We start from the raw sequence: 20,242 nt of genomic DNA, 5'->3' as shown, positions 1-20,242 counted from the left end.
TAAACTTTTCCTGAAGAACAGGTCTAAGAAATACATTCCAAAAATTTGAAGAAAAAAGTGTGATTTCTGGTGTCATAAAACTCCCTTATCATTTTATTTCCCTCTAAGGCCTGGTTGTCAGTAAATTCACATTTTCATTAAAAAATAGGGGCCAATTGCAAACATTATTTCAAGTTTCTAACACAACTATTTCCATCATTCTTTATTATTTACAAGTCCTCTTTTATCTTTATTTCAAATGTCTTGTTCTACATATGTTTCTTAATTTTTAAAGCCACATGATATTGTATTTTAAAGTCAAGGAAGTATAACTTTAAAAAAATGTTATGTAAATGATCCCTCTAAATGCTTATAAAATTCAAGAAGGCAAACAAAATTACAAACAAAATCATATACTATTTATTGTAGTTAGTATATCAGCTGAATAAATATGTAATAGTTCTTTATAATATGCCACAGTATTTTTGTACATACTTATAGGACTTGAAATGCACAATGATAATTTCTAATAGGTCAAAATTTGAGTGAAAACTCATAATACGAGGGTTAGTTGGGTGAAGCTCAGCCCCTACTGCTGTAGTTGGTCTTGAGGTGAAACTTACAGTCATTATATGTCTCCTTCACCATCCATTAGAGATTTCCTGTCAGCTAAAGTTTGTGTGGTGTATTTGGCTGTCTTGTGGATTGATATAAACTGTCCTGACCACTTAATTGTTTATTGTCTCTTACGTAGCAGATTCTCACTGGTGTGGTATACAAAGTTGTTAAACATTTCACTAATTCCTATAGGTCTATTTACTTGACTTTCTCAGGCTTCCTTGCTATATATTCCATTTTTTCCCATTTGACAGCCTAACTAGCCAAACCATTCACTATTTCCCATGAGGCTATAAATACCTATCTTTGGGTCACTTCTCTCTTCACACAAAGTAGATGACCATCAGATATCTGCAGTTTGATGTGTTGACAAGATTTTGTCTCACCGCTTCTCTCTTGGCCACCGAAGAAGGACTGTCTTGTAGCATCTCAAGTACTTGCCACTCCTTGCTCATCTTTTCCAGATAATATATATATAATACCATCAATGGCACCAATGTGGTGCCCTGCAAAATGTTAAAATATAGTCTACATCCCACTGGGCAAGACCATAAAAAGTGCTGTAAATATGAACTCTTTCTGATAAATTTGTGATGGGTGTCTTAGTCCATTTTCTGTTGCTTTTAAGAGAATACCTAAAACTGGGTAACTTATAAAGAAAATAATTTATTTCTTACAGTTATGGAGGCTGAGAAGTTCAAAGTCAAGCAGCCTTATCTACTGAGGGCCTTCTTGCTAGTGGGAACTCTCTAGAGAATCATGAAGTGGAGCAGGGAATCACATGGTGAGGGGGCTGAGCGTGCTATCTGAGGTCTCTCTCTTCTTATAAAGCCACCCGTCCTACTCCCATAACTCATCAATCCATTAACCCATTAACTCTTAAATCCATTAATTCATGAATGGAGAGACTCCACCTCTCAATACTGCCACACTGAGGATTAAATTCAGCATGAGCTTTGGAGGGGATAAGCATTCAAACCATAACAGTGGGTATTAAAAAGAATGCTTTCATCAAAGTGCTAGAAACATATTGCGTGCCAGAGACTATATTAATTTAGTAAAGCTACAGCATCCAGCACAGTAGCTAAAAATTGGGCTATTACTCTTTAAGTTTATAGTAGTCCACTATTGTGTACAGCGATCTATCTTACTTTTGCTGGGACCAAACTGGGGAATTAAATGACGATATGATGGAAACTGAATTTTGCATCCTTTGTCTTTTTTTAATTGACGTATAATATTTGTGCAAATTTATGGAGTATGTGTGGTATTTTATTTTATTTTATTTTATTTTATTTATTTATTTTATTATACTTTATGTTCTAGGGTACATGTGCACAACATGCAGGTTTGTTACATATGTATACGTGTGCCATGTTGGTGTGCTGCACCCATTAACTTGTCATTTACATTAGGTATATCTCCTAATGCTATCCCTCCCCCGTCGTCCCACCCCACAACAGGCCCCAGTATGTGATGTTCCCCTTCCTGTGTCCACGTGTTCTCATTGTTCAATTCCCACCTATGAGTGAGAATATGCGGTGTTTGGTTTTTTGTTCTTGCGATAGTTTGCTGAGAATGATGGTTTCCAGCTGCATCCATGTCCCTACAAAGGACATGAACTCATCCTTTTTTATGGCTGCATAGTATTCCATGATGTATATGTGCCACCTTTTCTTAATTCAGTCTGTCACTGATGGACATTTGGGTTGGTCCCAAGTCTTTGCTATTATGTGTGGTATTTTAATACATGTATACATTGTGTAACAATCAAATCAGGATATGTAGGATATCTATCCCCTTGAACATTTATCGATTTTTTTGTGTTGAGTTTTATGTGGTCTTTCCTACCATAATAGCTTTTACTCTGTAGTAATTGTTTTAATCCTAAATCAAGGAATTAATATGAGAATTTCACCAATGGCTAAGTGCTTCGATGACACATTTGGGAAATGAGGAACGACCACCAAATTTCCCCCTGTGAGCTGCACCTGATTGAAAACTTCACATCACCTGATCTATGTGTGGCCTTACTCTAACAGGGATCTGCAATGGCACCATAGGTCCCTAGGTACCAGAGACAACTCGAACCTAAACCCAATAACCCTTGAAAGATATGAGTATTTCCTCTTTTTGAGTATATGAATATCCGAGTAAATGGCAGCGAGCAATATCTGGGTCTGAAAATTGACTCAGGTTGGAAACTGAAAAAAGAATGGATATCCATTGGAGTAGTTAATCTCAGTCTTCTGTTTATTTATTTCTTAACTCTTTGGGTTGTAGCTAGTAAAAAATACCCTTTTGGATGCTCATCTACCATGCTGTTAGGACACCATGTTATATTAGCCCTTTCTATATCAATTATACCCTATGACTAATTATCTGACTCTTCTGTCAATTACAGTAATTATCCCATCTTGTTTCTGATGGTCAAGTGCTGCCTTTGCTATTGCATCATCCTATCACCCCAATTGCTACTAGATGGCCACTGGGGGAGAAAAGTACCCCGCTCCAAAAAAAAACCTCCCTCCAATATCCCAGGACTACAGAGAAAAGCCACTACTGAGTACTAGATGATCCTGACCCCTTCACCTGTGCATTTCTTATTGTTTTGTTAAACAGAGTGTTCCACCTTGAAGGACAACTAGTGTGTTTTCTCTTCTTCTGTAATAGATCCATTCTAGCATAACTCTTGGACATATAATCCCTTTACTCCCTCAGAAGGTGGAATTTTTAATTCGGTGGCCAGCAGGAGGGGTGTAGGCAAATTTTGTGAAAACTAACTATTGCCTTGTAGGAAACATACGTTACGTGTGACTTTACATAATTTTCAAGTAAGGAACAACCACTGTCCTCTAAAACGGGAGAGTGGGCCAATTCTGCAGACTCAGAGTGCTTCAGGGGATATCAGATATCATGATATGCCTATCCCAAGTCTCTATATCCAAACTATTCCTGTCAGGACTCTGGATTTGGCATAAGAGTTGTTGAGACTGACGTTCAGCCTCTTCAACAATTAGGCCCTGAGACTGATTTTCATTTCGACCTGACCTCCAGCTTTGGCAGATAGAGTTTCTTTAAATATTTCCAAGGAGGCCCTTCAGCTTTCACTTTAAACTCCACAGTTCTTACATTGCTTTTCACCTTAGACCTATCAAACACCAGAGATATTACGCATACCAGTGCATTTTCTCCCACTTTCATCCCATCCCAATTCACCACAGATGAAGTTCTAGAAGATGTTTTATACAGCATGTCAGGGACTATCAACATTCCACATACACCACTGATAGTCTTCATTACAAACTAACTAGTGAGTGATCCAACTTCAAAATCCTGTCCTCAGATGCCTCTGGTACCCAGTGTCTTGGGGCAGGTTCTTCATAAGAAGAGAACCTGATACAAGAATTCAGGTGCATGTGATTTATTAAGAGCATGCTCTCAGAACAAAGGGAGTGGAGGAAGAAGGATAAGACATGAGAAGGAACTAAGCACAGACGTAATTTCGGCTGGATTCTAGATTTAGCTAATCACACAGGAAGCTTTGGAACATGAATGACACCAATTTGTTGGTACTACCCTGAGACAAGATAGCCTCCTAAAATGAATTGGGACATAGTCTCACTTTTTCATCTTAGTTTTTTTAAAGGTTTGAGTTATTTTTTATGTTAAAAGTTTGCTAGAATTCACTGGCAATGCCAACTGGGCCTAAAACTTATTTTCTTTGAGAGAAATTTGAATAATCAATCCATTTGTCTTAGTCTGTTTAGGCTACTGTAATAAAATACTTTAGACTAAGTAGCTTATAAAGAGGCATTTGTTTTTTACAGTTCTTAAGGCTGGGTAGTCTAGCATCATGGTACCAACAGACTCAGTGTCTGGTTCACAGATGATGCCTTCTAGCTGTGTCTTCACATGGTAGAAGGGGCGAAGGGGCTTTCTGGAGCCACTCTTAAAAGCGCATTAGGCAGCCAGGCACAGTGGCTCACGCCTGTAATCCCAGCACTTTGGGAGGCTGAGGCGGGTGTATCACAAGGTCAGGAGATCGAGACCATCCTGGCTAAACCCATCTCTACTGAAAATACAAAATATTAGCCAGGCGTGGTGGCGGGCACCTGTAGTCCCAGCTACTCAGGAGGTTGAGGCAGGAGAATGGCATGAACCTGGAAGGTGGAGCTTGCAGTGGGCCGAATCGCGCCACTGCACTCCAGCCTGGGCGACCGAGCGACACTCCGTGTCAAAAAAAAAAAAGGCATTAATCTCTTCCAAGAGGCTGGCACTTTTATGATCTAATTGACTCTCAAAGGTCTTGACTTCTATTATCATCACATCGGTGACTGGGATTTTAAAGTGTGAATTTTAGGGGACACAGACATTCAAACCATAGCATAATTCTAATACATAAAAATATTATTTTGATTATTATGTGTAAAATTTTGGTAAGTTGTATTTTCCAATAAATTCATCAGTTTCTTCTAAATTTTCAGATTTATTGCCATAAAATTCTTCATACTCACATTTAATTATCATCTTAATGTTTGTGGAATCTGTGTTGAAGTCCCCTTTTTATTTCTGATATTGATCATTTATGTTATCTTCTTTCCTCATCTTGCTAGGGGTCATTTTTATAATCATTTCAAATTATAAAATTGTTATTATTTTGATGATTTTTATTTTTTATATTTATCTTGTATTTTGTTGATCCCTGCTCCTTATTATCATTGTACATCTACCTTCTTTAGGTTTGATTTATTTTTCTAGTTCCTTGATATGAACTTGGAACAATTGATTTTCAGTCTTACGTTTTTAAACATATATTTTAATGCACTTCTAAGCACCACCTTAACTAAATCTCACAAGTCTTAGTACATTATATCCTTGTTAACAATAGTTCAAAATCTTTTAAATTTTTTTTGTGATTTCTTATTTGACCTATGAGTTATTTGAAGTATATTGATAATTTCCAAATGTTTGCATATTTTTGTTATACATTTTTGATTCATTTCTTGTGATTTTAACAGTGGTCAGAAAAGATATTTTGAATTATTTCAATCCTTTGAAGATTTTTTGATATGTTTCATGTGAACTTGAAAAGAATATGTATATTCTGTCACTGTTGAGTGTGGTTTCTGATCATTTCAATTAGGTTAAGGTTTTTTATCATGTTGCTCAGGTCTCATATCTTCTAGATTCTCATTGACAACTTATCTCCTTTTTCTATCAGTTAGAGAGATGTATTAAAATCTTCCAACATAATTGGGAATTTATATATTTTGCTCTTAATATCATTAATTTTTGCATTATATTAAAGTTATTATTGCATTTATACAGATTATGAATTATTATATCTTTCCAGTAAATTGACCTATTTTCTTTATGAAAGATTCTTGTTTACCTTTTGTAATCCTTCGTTCATTAATATCTACTTTAATATTAGTATAACAACATAAGTTATATTTTTTAGGGAGGTTCGTGTTGCGTGGCTCTGTGTCCTTATATTTTAAGTGTGTCTCTTATAAGTCTCATATTTAAATAGCATAGAGTAAGGTTTTCTAAAATTATCATTCTGTCTGATATTGTAATCGTTTAATTGGAGTATTTAGTCCATTTATACTTAATTTGATTATTGATATGATTTGTGTGTATCTAATATCTTACTATTACTTTGTCTTAGATTTACATGTTTAAATGTTTCTTTCTTCCTCTTTCTTGCCTTATTTTATCAATACTTTATTATTTGCCTTTTTCCCTTCTTAAATGGTAGTTTTACATTCTTTTACTATTATTTCGCTTATGCTAGCTATTACAATTTGCTTCGTTGACATATTATAACCCCAAAATATAAAACCACTGAAGTTCAAATGCCTAGTTTTACTAAGTACAGGCAAATTTCCTTCAAACAATCAACCTGTCTTGGACAGAACTTTAAATATGAAGAATACATTCTAGTATAAAATCAATTCTGGCAGCAGTAGTGGTAAGAACAAAATCTACTTATTATGGTTATTGGTGACAATTCACAGCATCTATTACACAGTACCACTGCCAGCTTTGGGATCCTTACTAGAAAGATCCTTCAGAATAATTTTGTCTATCTTTGTCCAACATGCATCTTGGTTCTGGCCCAATTTTCAAAACTGATTCTTTTGTTTTATTGAATTTTTATGCATTATGCATAGTCTTTCAGGTTGTTTCTTCTTTTATCAGTTAACATTGGTTTTTGATCAATACATGAAGATTCAAGAAATATGTATTTTCAAAAATTAACAATATTAATATATTTTTCTTTTTTCTTTTTTTTTTTATTCTACTTTAAATCCTGGGATTCATGTGCAGAATGTGCAGTTTTGTTACATAGGTATACATGTACCATGGTGGTTTGCTGCACCCATCAACTCATCATTTACATTAGATATTTCTCCTAATGCTATCCTTCCTTTAGCCCCCCACCCACTGACAGTCCCCGGTGTGTGATGTTCCCCTCCCTATGTCCATGTGTTCTCATTGTTCAACTCCCACTTATGAGGGGGAACATGCAGTGTTTGGTTTTCTGTTCCTGTGTTAGTTTGCTGAGAATGATGGTTTCCAGCTTCATTCACATACCTGCAAAGGGCATGAACTCATTCATTTTGTGGCTGCATAGTATTCCATGGTGTATATGTGCCACATGGGAATGAGTTATACTAAAAACAATAGGTATGTAAGAAAAAATTTATATATTTGAGTTTATAATTAAAAACACATTATGAACAAAGTTAAAAAGAAAGTAACTAACTGAAAAGATTTGCAATGATGAACAAATTGTTAGTATCCTGGATATGTGAAAAGATAAATGAACACATAACTACAATTTTTAAGTGATGAAACACAAATGATCAATAAATACTTGACAAAAGTCTTTACCTCATGAGTAATTGAATAGATGCAAATGAAAGTATATTTTTCACCTTTCATAGTGATAAAGTGCATAAAAATATTTACTAATATTGTCAAAGAAACCTAGAGAAAAGTTCTTTTTTAAAAAACAGTGCTGGGGAAGTGCGAATAGCTACAACCTTTCTGGTCATCAATCGAGTTTTAAAAGTCTTAAAAATGTGAATACATTTTTTAAAAATAGAGTTTTATACTTAAGAGTGTAGACTTGGAAGTCTACACTTGGAATTCAATGTCACCTCTGCACTTAAAGAATATAGAATCTTCAGTAAGTTATCATACTTTATTAATTCTAACATGCATATTTAAATATTTCTCATAAATGAATTGGCAGTATTTGTTCTTATTTTTATTTGTACATGATAATGATGTTTCATACACCAGATGGCCAATTCAATTCCATTAGGTGCAGACTTAGCTTCTTTATGCATCAGTAACTTAGCACCTTATACAGGTAACCAATTAATATTTGTTGGAGGAAAAAACAGAACAAAAGTAATCATGAAGCAGCATGTACTCTATAGAGTTGTTCTAAGAATTAAATGAATAAATGCATGTAATGCAAGTATGGAGTGAATGCATTTAAAGCACTAAAGTATTATTATTGTCATTCTGCAATCATACTCCCAGAAAACTTAGCTTAAGAAGTAATTAGAAAAAGATGTATGCATAGGTATATTCAACACAGTGATTTGTATAATAGATTTTTTAAAAGAAACAATCATAATATATGACAATGATTGTTTACATAAATGATGACAATAAATGTAATCATATATATTTCTAATAAATATGTTTATGTTTTTACAGAAATATGTTCAAAGTAGATGATTATATTAAAAAGTTACATACTACATCTACAAAATTAAATAACTTTGTAAATAAATAGTGTATGTATATATGCATGTAACTATACTTAGAAAAATAATTGAAGTAACTATGTATATATATTATACACACACACACAGAAAAAATTATTGAAAGAGAGATTTCCAATTAGTCACATTCTATGCAATCCTTTTTTTCTTTGCACATTTAAAATTTTATTCCATGAGCCTTCATTACTATATTTAACAATAACAGTAATTCAAGTAAGTAATTTTTACAAGTTACTTGTGTGGTAAGAAATATCTTTGGCTCAGTTTGGCAGGAAAATAAATTTGAAAATCTATTCATGGATCTTAACAGTAGGAAATGAACACAGTCCTGTGTTCTTACAGTGCCTGATACAAGTGACCAATTAACATTTGTTGGAGGATGAAATGAAACAACAGTAATCATGAATAAAATAGTTGATAAATTGGAAAATTAAAATTTTCACAAAACAAATTTTTCAAAAGCAACAATACAGGAAATGTATTTGTGATTGTGAATAAATAGTACACTTACATACTAAATAAAGGCACTGTTTTAAGAAGAAAAATGGTAACTACAGACATTTTTATTTTAACATCTATGTGGTACAAACTCCTGTACAGTCAAATATGATATAACATTTGCTTTTACATTTTTATAATAAGCATCTAGACTCTGCCTTCATGGCATTGTAGAGAATGCTGATGTAAGAAGAATTAGTATAAACACATCAAATTCTAACATCATTCCTTCACTGGCCTTGCTAACATTTATTTCATCCCTAGCAGTAGCATTAATTTTTTAGTCATTGAAATAATTATCTAGTTTTATTTTAAAAATATTCTTGATAAATGTTTTGCTATCCATATTTGTCATGTATCTTAGGTAGTGGTTAACCTATTTAGTGTCAGAGAAATTGTAAAAAATAGCAAATGTAAATACAGAATGAGAAGAGATCATTGAGAAAATATTGCCTTTTAAAAAATTTATGATGCTGTGAGAAATCAAAAGGAAGTGAAAGGATTTGGCAGATGAAATGTATCTGTAGTGTTACTTGTAAGAACAAAAGGAAAAAGTCTTTATATCTTATCTCATATGTTTTAATATATTTTACATACCTCTGTATGTAAAAAGATTGAAAATTTCTTTATGAAATTGAGATGGGACACAGATTTGTCAATCAGAGGCTTCAAAGAGGACTTTGTTTATTGTTCATTTGTTTTCTTTTTCATTTGTGAAATACTCATTGATGTTGACTGTGTGCCAAGCAAGGTGCTAGGTATACAAGCAAAACAAGACAGACATTATTTTTGTCTTGGTTGACATCATGTTTCAATAGCGCACTCACACAGACATTAAACAAGCAAACAATGAAACAGCACAACTGCAGATTGGGTGAGTACTCTGAAGTATCTACATAGTGTGCTCTCATAAAACTAACAGCAGGGGTTTGAACTATAGAAATAATGTTATAGAGGCCCTTTTGAAGAATTTAAAGTTAAACTAAAGCCTGAAAAATAAGAAGTTATCCATGCAAATTATCAGGGGAACAAGGCTCAAGGCAGAGAGAACAGGAAGAGCAAAGATCAAAGTTGTGAAGAACCTGACCTCTTCTTGGAATTGACAGAAGGCTAATCAATGGTATAAGACCAAAAATGACTTGATACCTACTGATGGAAGGACAGAGCTCACGGCCCTTTCAAGAAGACGTGATAAAATTTGAAGATCATTTTTTTGAATTTAAGAAAGGTTTCATTAAATGAGTCCATATTTTCACATTTCTACCTTCTTTAAATTTAAAATATGCCTTATCAGATATCCAAACGAAGTAAAAAAATAATAATAATAATACTTCTCCCAAGGAGGGCAACCAGGTGACTCAGGGAAGAGATAGAAGGATGCTTATTGTTCAGAGCAGCATTTTGTACCATAGTAAACTTTTTGTCATATACTTGGATTGCATTTGAGAAAGAAAAAAAAATGCTTCATTATGGAGACTCAGTCCATACTTCCTTAATATCTTTCTGACATCCCATTGATTTCTTTGAAGATAAAGGAGCATATACCAAAAAGGCTTCAGTGCAAAACAATAGAGATATAATCTCCCCTTTAAAAAGTATACTATTCTATTAGATATCCTTCAGAATTATCAAAGTAATGTGATTTACTTTATTTTTTGTATGTGTTAATGAGAGCCAAAGCAATCTTGAACAACAACAATAACAACAACAACAAAAAGCTAGAGGCATTACATTATGCAACTTCAAACAGACAACATAGACAAATGGAACAGAATAGGGAACCGAGAAATAAAGCTGCACACCTACAGCCATATGATCTTCAGGAAAGTTGACAAAAACATCAATGGAGAAAAGACTCCCTACTCAATAAAGGGTGCTGGAAAAATTGGCTAACCACATTCAGAAGAAGTAAACTGGACTCCTACCTCTCACCATAAACAAAAATTAACTTAAGATAGATCAAAGACTTAAATGTAAAACCAAAAATTATAAAAATCCTAGAATAAAACTTAGGAAATTATCTTCTAGACATTGGCCTAGGGAAAAAAATTATGACTAAGTTCACAAAAGCAAACACAACAAAAATAAAAGTTAACAGTTGGGACCTAATTAAACTAAAGAGCTCCTGCACAGCAAAAATAAAACTATCAACTGAGTAAACAGACAACCCACAGAATGGGAGAAAATATTCGCAAACTATGCATCCAACACAGGACTAATACCCAAAACCTTTAAGGAACTCAAACAACTCAACATAAGAAAAACAAATGATCCCATTAAAAAATAGGCAAAGGTCATGAATCGAGACTTCACAAAAGAAGACATACATGTAGCCAACAAACATGACAAAATGCTCATCATCACCAATTTCAGAGAAATGCAAATAAAAACCACAGTCAAATACCTTCTCATACCAGCCAGAATGCCTATTATGAAAAAAGAACAGATGATGGCAAAGTTGCAGAGAAAATGGAGCACATATACCCTACTGGTGGGAATGTACATTAGTTCACTCTTTGTGGAAAGCTGTCTGGAGATGTCTCAAGGAACTAAAAAAGAACTTCCATTTGACTTAGCAATCCCACTACTGAGTATATACCCAAAGGAAAACAAATAATGCTACAAAAAGACACACGCACTCACATGTTTATCACAGCATTATTCACTGAGACAACATAGAATCAGCCTAAGTGCCCGATAACGGTGGACTGGAAAAAGAAAATGTGGTATATATACCATGGAATACTATGTAGCCATAGAAAAGAATAAAATAATGTCATTTGCAGAAACATGGATGCAGCTGGAGGCCATTTTACTAAGTGAATTCAGACAGAAACAGAAAACACAGTGTCGCATGTTCTCACTTATAAGTGGGAGCTAAACATCATTAATACATGGACATAAAGATGAGAAAAATAGACACTGGAAACTCAAAAAGGAAGGAAAGAGAGAGAGGGAGTTAAGAGTTGAAAAACTACTTACTGGGTACCATGTTCACTATCTCGGCATTGGGTTCAATAAAAACTCAAACCCCAGTATCATGCCATATGTCCACATAACCTGCATAGTAAGTATCCCTGGGTCTAAAATAAATTTTAAAAAATTGCTAATAAACTCCTAATCATACAATACCAATCATTATAATAAATTCAGAAAAATCACAAGTTCTTCAGCTGTATCATTATGAAATGAGAAGGTAGAACCAGATGACTTACAGATTCATTGCAGTTCTAAATTGCTGATTTTTGCAATTCATCTATTCATTTACCATGTATTTCCTGATTCATAATATGAAACAACACTGTGCTAGGCATTAAGAAATCAAAGATATATTCTATGATAGAAACTGGTAGAGTCTCCCAGTATTTGTTCTGTGCTTTTATACTTGTAGTATTTTGAGTGGCCAAAGATTGACAGCTAATATAAGACTTTATCTCCCAGCTTCCAAACAAACGTGATGGAAGTGAAGTATTTGTGTTTTGAGTGCAAAAATATGGAAGTGAACTCTAGTCAAATTTGAGATCTCACACCCATCCCTCATCTTTCCCCTTTTCTGTCACTGGCTGAAATATTGATGTAATGAAAAATAATTTTAACTTCATGAAACATAACATACTTTGCATACAAACAAATACACATTTTTCAGATTGGCCAATTTCAGAATGACAGAAGGAAAAGAAACTGTCCTGGATGACAAGATGGAGCAATAGTGAAAGGATAGTAGAGGAAAAAATCAAAGGAGCTATGTCTTCACATTGCAGAGTTGACATGTCAACTGTGAACTGCTTGTATCAGATGGATGAAAGAAAACTGATCTTGTTTAAGTTATATGGTTACTTTTGTCCACTTATTTGTTTTGTTTTATGAACTTAATTGTAGCCTGGTATAGGATCCCTATATCCCTTTTATTTCTTTTAGGTCACAATCAAGAGTTAGAGAAACATGTTAATAAATGATTGCAACATAAATTGACAAGTGATTTAATAATGGTATAAACTGAGTGTTCCAGAAAAGAAAGATCAACTCACTCCAGTAAACATAATCAAGAGAATGTTTACAGAAATAAAGTGACATTTAGCTGGGCCTTAAAGGATAAATAATATTTTTCTAGATATAAAAGAAGATAAGGATATTCCTGGAAGAGAAAATAGAATATAAAAACCCCAAGTCATGACAAGACATATCTTGCATGGAAACTATTGGGAAGCTCATTGTGACTGACATTTGAAGTGTATAAGAGGAGAACGGCAAGAGATGTTAAGTTGGGTGAGATTCCAAAGACAAATTAGTTTGGTCTTTTTCCCTTAGATAATGTGGAGCCAGGAAGACTCATAAACAGGAGGGTGACACCATCAGATTTGTTTCTCAGAGGTAATCAGGAAGACAGAGAGATTAGAGAAGAAAGATATGTGGAAATGAGATTAATTTTAACTTCATGGATTGCATATAACTTGAATAAGAAGACATACATTTTTCAGATTGACTGATATAATTATTAAGAATATGCAGGAAAAGCAATCTTAACCATCTTTCTTGCTTATGTTATGTTTACATCTTAAAAATACTCGTGGATGCCTATAAAATGTAATAAAATTATTATTAACAAAAGTAATCAATATGAATTTAAACTATGTATATTTTACACACATATATGAATGAATGTACATATACATATATGTTTATGCATGCATGTGCATCTATAACTGTAGAGACAGAGAAAGAAAGATAGGTAGATATAATTAGGTTTCATATGCATGTTTATATATGGATATCGTTAATAAGTGAATTTCCAGGAAAAATTTACATATGTTATTATCTCTGTGGGAGTAGAAGACAGAACCAACCTAATAATTGATCTGTTCTGTCAGATGAGCATTCAAAGAGAAGACCAATTACACTAAGGCCAAATTATACTTTTCAATTACACAGGTGAATCAATCCAACTCAACATGTCAAAGCATAAAAAAATGTTTTAGAAAAGACAGGCAAGATACTAAATTTCCCTACCCATTACCTAGAAATAAGTGCTACTCGGAAGAGTAAAATGTCATTCCGTCAATATTCTTGAGCTTATGAATGTTTCTCAAGCCCATCCATCAAGGTGCCTTCTATTTCACTCTGAAATACTTTCCTAAAACATATTATCCTGTGAATTTTTTTTGAAATGTTTTTGAATTAAAGAAAATAGGACAACAATAAAATAATAATATGCAGAGACTCATCAGTGTTCCCAGTATGTATAATCTCATCTTTTTCTCCCTGCATTTTGTTTCATTTAAAAATCTTCTGAATTAGTGTGTGATACATAGAATGTGGTTAATGCAGTGAAATATGCAATACCCAAGCAAGTAGGTCTTTTTAAAAAAACAAAACAAAACAAAACTTGCCTATGTGTTCATGATATTGTAATGCAAAAATAGAGGGGCACTATGGAGAGAGATGAAGCAGGAAAAGTAGGTTGGAGTAGACCATGCGGAGTTTTTAAACCCACTTAATGTTTTCATCTTTATTGAAAACAATGGGATGCCAGTGAAGGGTTTTAAGCAGAAGAGTGTATAATCAGATTTGCATTTCTTAAAAGATCTCTCTGGCTCCACTTTGGAGAATGAATTGCATGGCGATAAGGAGAAGGAAGGGCAGAAGGGAAGCTACAGCCATAAGCTCTCCGGTAGGGAGAAAACGGTAACTTCAACTAGGTTGTGGTAACAACAGAGAGAAGTGGACTTGTTCTAAAGGTATTTCGAAAGTCACATAGACAAGACTTTATGAGTCACTAGATAAATTAAGTGAGGAATAGGGAGAAGTTGAGGATAATATTAATATTGTGCATTAGTATGGCAATTTGCTATTCACAAAACTTTTCAAAATTGTTTCACTAATTCTAACACTAAGGAAAAAATGAAAATTGTTATTGTTGCTCAGTTTTACAAAGGAATAAACAGAGACCAAGAGAAGTTAAGCAATCTAGCCAGGGTCTTAGACACTTGTTAATATTTGGAGTTTATACTTGAACTTAGGAATTCTTTCTTTAATTTCAGGATACTGTCTACTGAAAACCCACCAATGTGATCTTTTATGAGAAGCTAGTCCCTGAAAAGGCCTTGGGATCAAAAGTGGGTACTAATTTTTCTACTCATCTTTCAATTCCAATCTCTCTGGGCAATGAGCCCAATTGATTTGTTAAGAGCTTCAAAGCAAAGAAAGACAAGGTCATAAGCCACAAGCATTCAAAAATATGGGGAAAACAAGACAAACCAAAGAAGAAAAAAGAAACACAGAGAATCCTCTGTCCCACAGTCAGCTCTGGGAGGAGTCATAATTGTATATAGTTAAATTATACTTAAATGTTATGTCACCAAAAATAGTAGAAAGATAACAATAGAAGTGAACCCCTCTCTTAGCAGTGAGTTCAGATTTCAGTTATTCAAAGCATTAGTTTCAGGCATATGGGCCAGTGAGGTTCTTACACGGTAATAAGTGGTAAATATAAGCCTTTTTACTATTATCACAGTTGTTCACAAATGTTTTCGAAATAGTGAATTGGCATAAGGGCAAATTGATGCACCAGAGTCCAGCTTAATGAAATTGAGGTGAAAAAATACCTTTGGGTGTACCCAGACATATGGTCACAATGCTTCCCCATATTGTCTTACAGGGAGTGATAGAGATAAAAGTAATTTTTGTGATAAGGCAGAGAAGGAAGCAGTTGCCTGAGATAATTTTAGTAATTCTGAAAATATTACCTAATAAACTTATGACACAATCTAAGAAATAAAATATGATTAATGCATTTGAAGCTATTAGCATGTTTCCTGATTTGATCCAATTGACACCATATAGCGGTATCACTATTTTGAATTTTGTGTTGAATATTCTCTTGTTTTTTACACTTTTACTGCACTTGTATCTATTTCTAAGCAATATGTTATTTTTTTCTGAGTTTTGTATTTTTAATTCTATCGTAATGTACCATGTTCTCTGATTTGCTTTTTAAATTCAGTTTCTTGCAAAATTCCTCAAAATAGATCCTAACACAATTGTGTGCTGTGAAATTAGCCCTGAAAATCCACCAACCTAAAGGAATAAGACAACCAGAAAGAATTATGATGATGCTTAAGAAACAGCTCTCGGCCGGGAGCAGTGGCTCACGCCTGTAATCCCAACACTTTGGGAGGCCAAGATGGGAGGATCTCCTGAAGTCAGGAGTTCGAGACCAGCCTGCCCAACATGGTGAAACCCCATCTCTACTAAAAAAAAAAAAAAAAAAAAAAAAAAAAAAAAAAATTAGCCCGGCATGGTGGTGGGCACCTGTAATTCCAGCTACTCAGGAGGCTGAGGCAGGGCGAATTGCTTGAACCGGGGTGGCGGAAGTTGCAGTGAGCCGAGATCATACCACTGCACTCTAGCCTGGACAACAGAGCAAGACTCCATTTCAAAAAAAAAAAAAGAAAGAAAAGAAAAAAAAGAAACAGTTCTCACCCAGCCAGAGATAAATGTATTCCTTGTCTTCCATCTAGCCATAGGTCATAGCATGGTCATCCCTTGAACACTGAAACTCTTGAGTAAATAAAGGATTAAATTTGGTCTTTATCAGTGTTGGGAATTGTCTTAAAGGGAACCTAACCTTTTATCCTTTGTTTTCTTTTTAAATAATTTCAACTTTGATGTTAGATTTGGGGGTGTATGTGCAAGTTTGCTATTTACATAGGTATATTGCATGATGCCGAAGTTTGGGGTATGGATCCCATCACCCAGGTAGTGAGCATACTACTCAACATGCAGTTTTTCAACCCATGTCCCTCTTCTGCACGACCCTCCTTAGCAGTCCCCTGTGCCTATTGTTTCCATGTTTATGTTTGGGTGTACCCACTGTTTAGCTCCATTTATAAGTGAGAACATGTGGTATCTGCTTTTCTGTTTCTGCATTAATTCACTTGGAATAATGGCCTCCAGCTCCATCCATGCTGTGGCAAAAGACATGAATTCATTTTTTATGTCTGCATAATATTCTATGTACCATATTTTATTTATCCAGTCCACCACTGATGGACACGTAGGTTGACTCTATATCATTTTCTCAGTGAATAAAGCTGTGATTAACATATGAATGCATGTGTCATTTTGGTAGAAGTATTTGTTTTCCTTTGGATATATACCCAGTAAAGAAATTGATTGCTAGGTCAAATGGAAGTTCTATTTTTAGTTCTTTGAGAAATCTCCAGGCAGCTTTCCATGGGGATTGAACTAATTTACATTCCCACAAACAGTGCATAGGAGTTCCCATTTCTCTGCATCGTCACCAGCACCTGTTATTTTTGCCTTTTTAATGATAGCCATTCTGACTGATGTGAGATGGTATCTCATTGTGGTTTTGATTTGCACTTCTCTGAAGATCAGTGATGACAAGCATCTATTTTACATGTTTTTGGCCACATGTATGTCTTTTATTGAGAAATGCCTATTCATATCCTTTTACTATTTTTTAGGGTTTATGTGTTTTTTGCATATTGATTTGTTTAGGTTCCTTAAATATTCTAGATATTAGACCTTTGTCAAGGCATAGTTCGCGATTATTTTCTCTCATTCTGTAAGTTGTCTGTTTACTCTGTTGATAGTTTTTTTTTGCTGTACAAAAGAAGCTCTTTAGTTTAACTAGGTTCTAATTGTTAATTTTTATTTTTATTGTGTTTGCTTTTGAGGACTTAGTTATAAATTCTTTGCCTAGGCCAATGTTTAGAAGACTATTTCCTAGGTTTTCTTCTAGGATTTTTATAATTTGAGGTCTTACATTTAAGTTTTTGATCCAATGTGAGTTAATTTTTGTATGTGGTGAAATGTAGAGGCTCACTTTTATTCTCCTTCATATGGCTAGCTAGTTATCCCAGCACCATTTATTGAATAGTGAATCTTTTCCTCAGTGTTTGTTTTGTTTCAACTTTGTGGAAGATCAGTTGGTTTCAGGTTATGTGGCTTTATTTTGAGGTTCTCTATTCCATTGCACCGGTCTTTGTTTCTGTATCAGTATCATGCTGTTTTGGTTACTGTTGACCTATGGTATAGTTTGAAGTAGAATAATGTGATGCCTCCGGCTTTGTTATTTTTGCTTGGGATTGCTTAGACTATTCAGGCTCTTTTTTAGTTCCATATACATTTTAGAATAGTTTTTATTCCATGAAAAATGACATTGGGAGTTTGATAGAAATAGCATTGAATCTGTAAATTGCTTTGGGCAATACAGCCATTTTAACAATATTGAATCTTCCAGTACATGAACATAGAATATTTTTCCAGGTATTTGTTTCATTTCTGATTTCTTTCATCAGTGTTTTTTAGTTCTCCTTGTAGAGATCTTTTACCTCCTTGGTTAGCTCTATATCTAGATATTTTATATTTTGTGTGGCTGTTGTAAACGGGATTTTGTTCTTGATTTGACTCTCAGTTTTAATGTTATTGGTGTATAGAGCTGCTACTAATTTTCATACATTGATTTTGTATTCTGAAACTTTACTGAAGTCATTTATTAGTCTAGAAGCCTTTTGGTGGAGTATTTAGGATTTTGTAGTAGAGGATTATATCATCAGAAAACAAAGATAGTTTGACTTCTTATTTTCCTATTGGATGCCTTTTATTTCTTTCTCTTGCCTAATTTATCTGACTAGGACATCCAGTACTGTGTTGAATAGGAACCTAACTTTTGAAAGCCTAAGCAGAGACTTGAGAGAGGAAGTGGAAGTGGTCTCTTTTTTTTTTCTGAGGGCTACTGGGAGCTATCCCTGGTGCTGCTCTAGAGTCAACTTCTCTAACACCAATTTTGGGCTGTTTGACCTCGATAGAACATGACTACTAAGCTGAGCCAAATTAAGCATCAACTGTTGGAGCCAATAAATCTTACTAAAAATTAAACACCAGTTTTTGCAAGTGATTTTCCTATGGCATGCGCTCTGTGTCTCCACCACACTTCTTCCTTTCCTGTATTTGAGCATCACCTCTTTGAGCACCACCACCACCAGCAATACTATAACAATGATATCTCAAAGGCCTCCTATCTCCAGACACTGGCTTATTATGTATACGAACATCTCTCCTGCTACAAAAGAAAAAAAAAACCCTGTATAATTAATATCGTCATTTCGTTTTACAGAGAAGAAGCAGGCTTAAGAGTAACTAAACCAAAGTTAAAAATCTAAAAGCGTCAGGGCTCTGACTCCAAAGCTTGAATCACTCCCCTACTTCTTTAATTGTAAACTGCCTGAACCACACTACTTTCTGGAATCTCTAAAACTCCTGCCTTTTCTTAGAACATGTATATATTAGCCCGTATTGTACCATAACACCATTTAAAAAACTTACTTAAAACAATAGCTAACACATATTAAGTATTTTATACATTCCAGACACTGTAAATATTTGCATGAAATTCTCACAACAATTTCATGAAATATAATTTGATACTTTCTCTCATTTCACAGGTTGAAAACTCGAAGCATAGAATGGAATGTCAGATGCCAAGATTCAAACCTAGTCATTTGATTTCAGAGTCCACATTCTTAAATAATATGCTACACTGACCTTTATTATCTTTAAACATTATCTTTATTTGATGTGTTTCATAGAAATTACTTCTCAAGTATTCCTAATTTTATTTTTAAAAATAATAAGGTCATGCTATCACTATAATATAGCTTTTTAAATTAACTTGAGAGGTAATGTAGTATGATCAATTTCCTTAACGGCCTTTTAAACTAGAATTAATTATTAAATATTTTAATATTACAAATTAACAGGTAAAATGGTGAAAAATCTAACATCTGGTTCTTAAAATTAAGTTGAAATATAAGATTAGATTTGAATGCACATGGAAGAATAAAAAAGGCAAATAACACCATATTTGAAGATCTTTTAGTATTCTCTGGTATTTTTCCTTTCATTTCAAAATTGTTATATTCTTTTTAATGACTTCAAATGAATTAGGAAATGTCAGGCTTCTAAAAATCAAACAGAACGTCAAACCAGTAGATTTCATTCAGGGCAGTGGGAGTCTGTTCGGTTGTTTCCTCTTTCTCTCTCACTTTTAAAAATCCTCAATCACTGCCATTTCTCTTCTCAGCTTTCACAACACTTTACAGGCAGCTGAATGAAAGGGCAGAAGCTTCCTCTGAAACTCCTGTTATTTCAGCTCTAAAATCAGCTGAAAAGGATGCCCTCCCCAGAGACAGAAATGCATTCCCTCCATCATGAACCTGCAATGCCCTCAGGTTGTGGCAAGGGAGAAGTTTAGCACTTGAACCTAGATAATGCTATTTTTTTTAATCAAAGTGCACCATTCTTGTTTCATA

The 20,242-nt window shown here is 34.1% G+C and overlaps 1 long non-coding RNA gene across 2 annotated transcripts in view; it reads left to right on the top strand.

Annotated features, from left to right (window-relative positions):
• Positions 1-19,769, top strand: part of LOC105483562 (uncharacterized) — a 52,999-nt gene extending 33,230 nt beyond the window's left edge. For both annotated transcript variants that reach the window (XR_988401.2, XR_011606501.1), the window contains exons 4-5: positions 14,945-15,019; positions 19,376-19,769. This is a non-coding gene — a long non-coding RNA (uncharacterized lncRNA). The remainder of the gene's footprint in view (positions 1-14,944; positions 15,020-19,375) is intronic.
• Positions 19,770-20,242: the final 473 nt, after the last annotated feature.

Source organism: Macaca nemestrina, chromosome 8, assembly GCF_043159975.1.
Source record: "Macaca nemestrina isolate mMacNem1 chromosome 8, mMacNem.hap1, whole genome shotgun sequence".
In the NCBI taxonomy this organism is placed as follows: Eukaryota; Metazoa; Chordata; class Mammalia; order Primates; family Cercopithecidae; genus Macaca; species Macaca nemestrina.
Note: the sequence above shows the minus strand (reverse complement) of the source record. Positions and strands in the feature narration are given on the sequence as shown.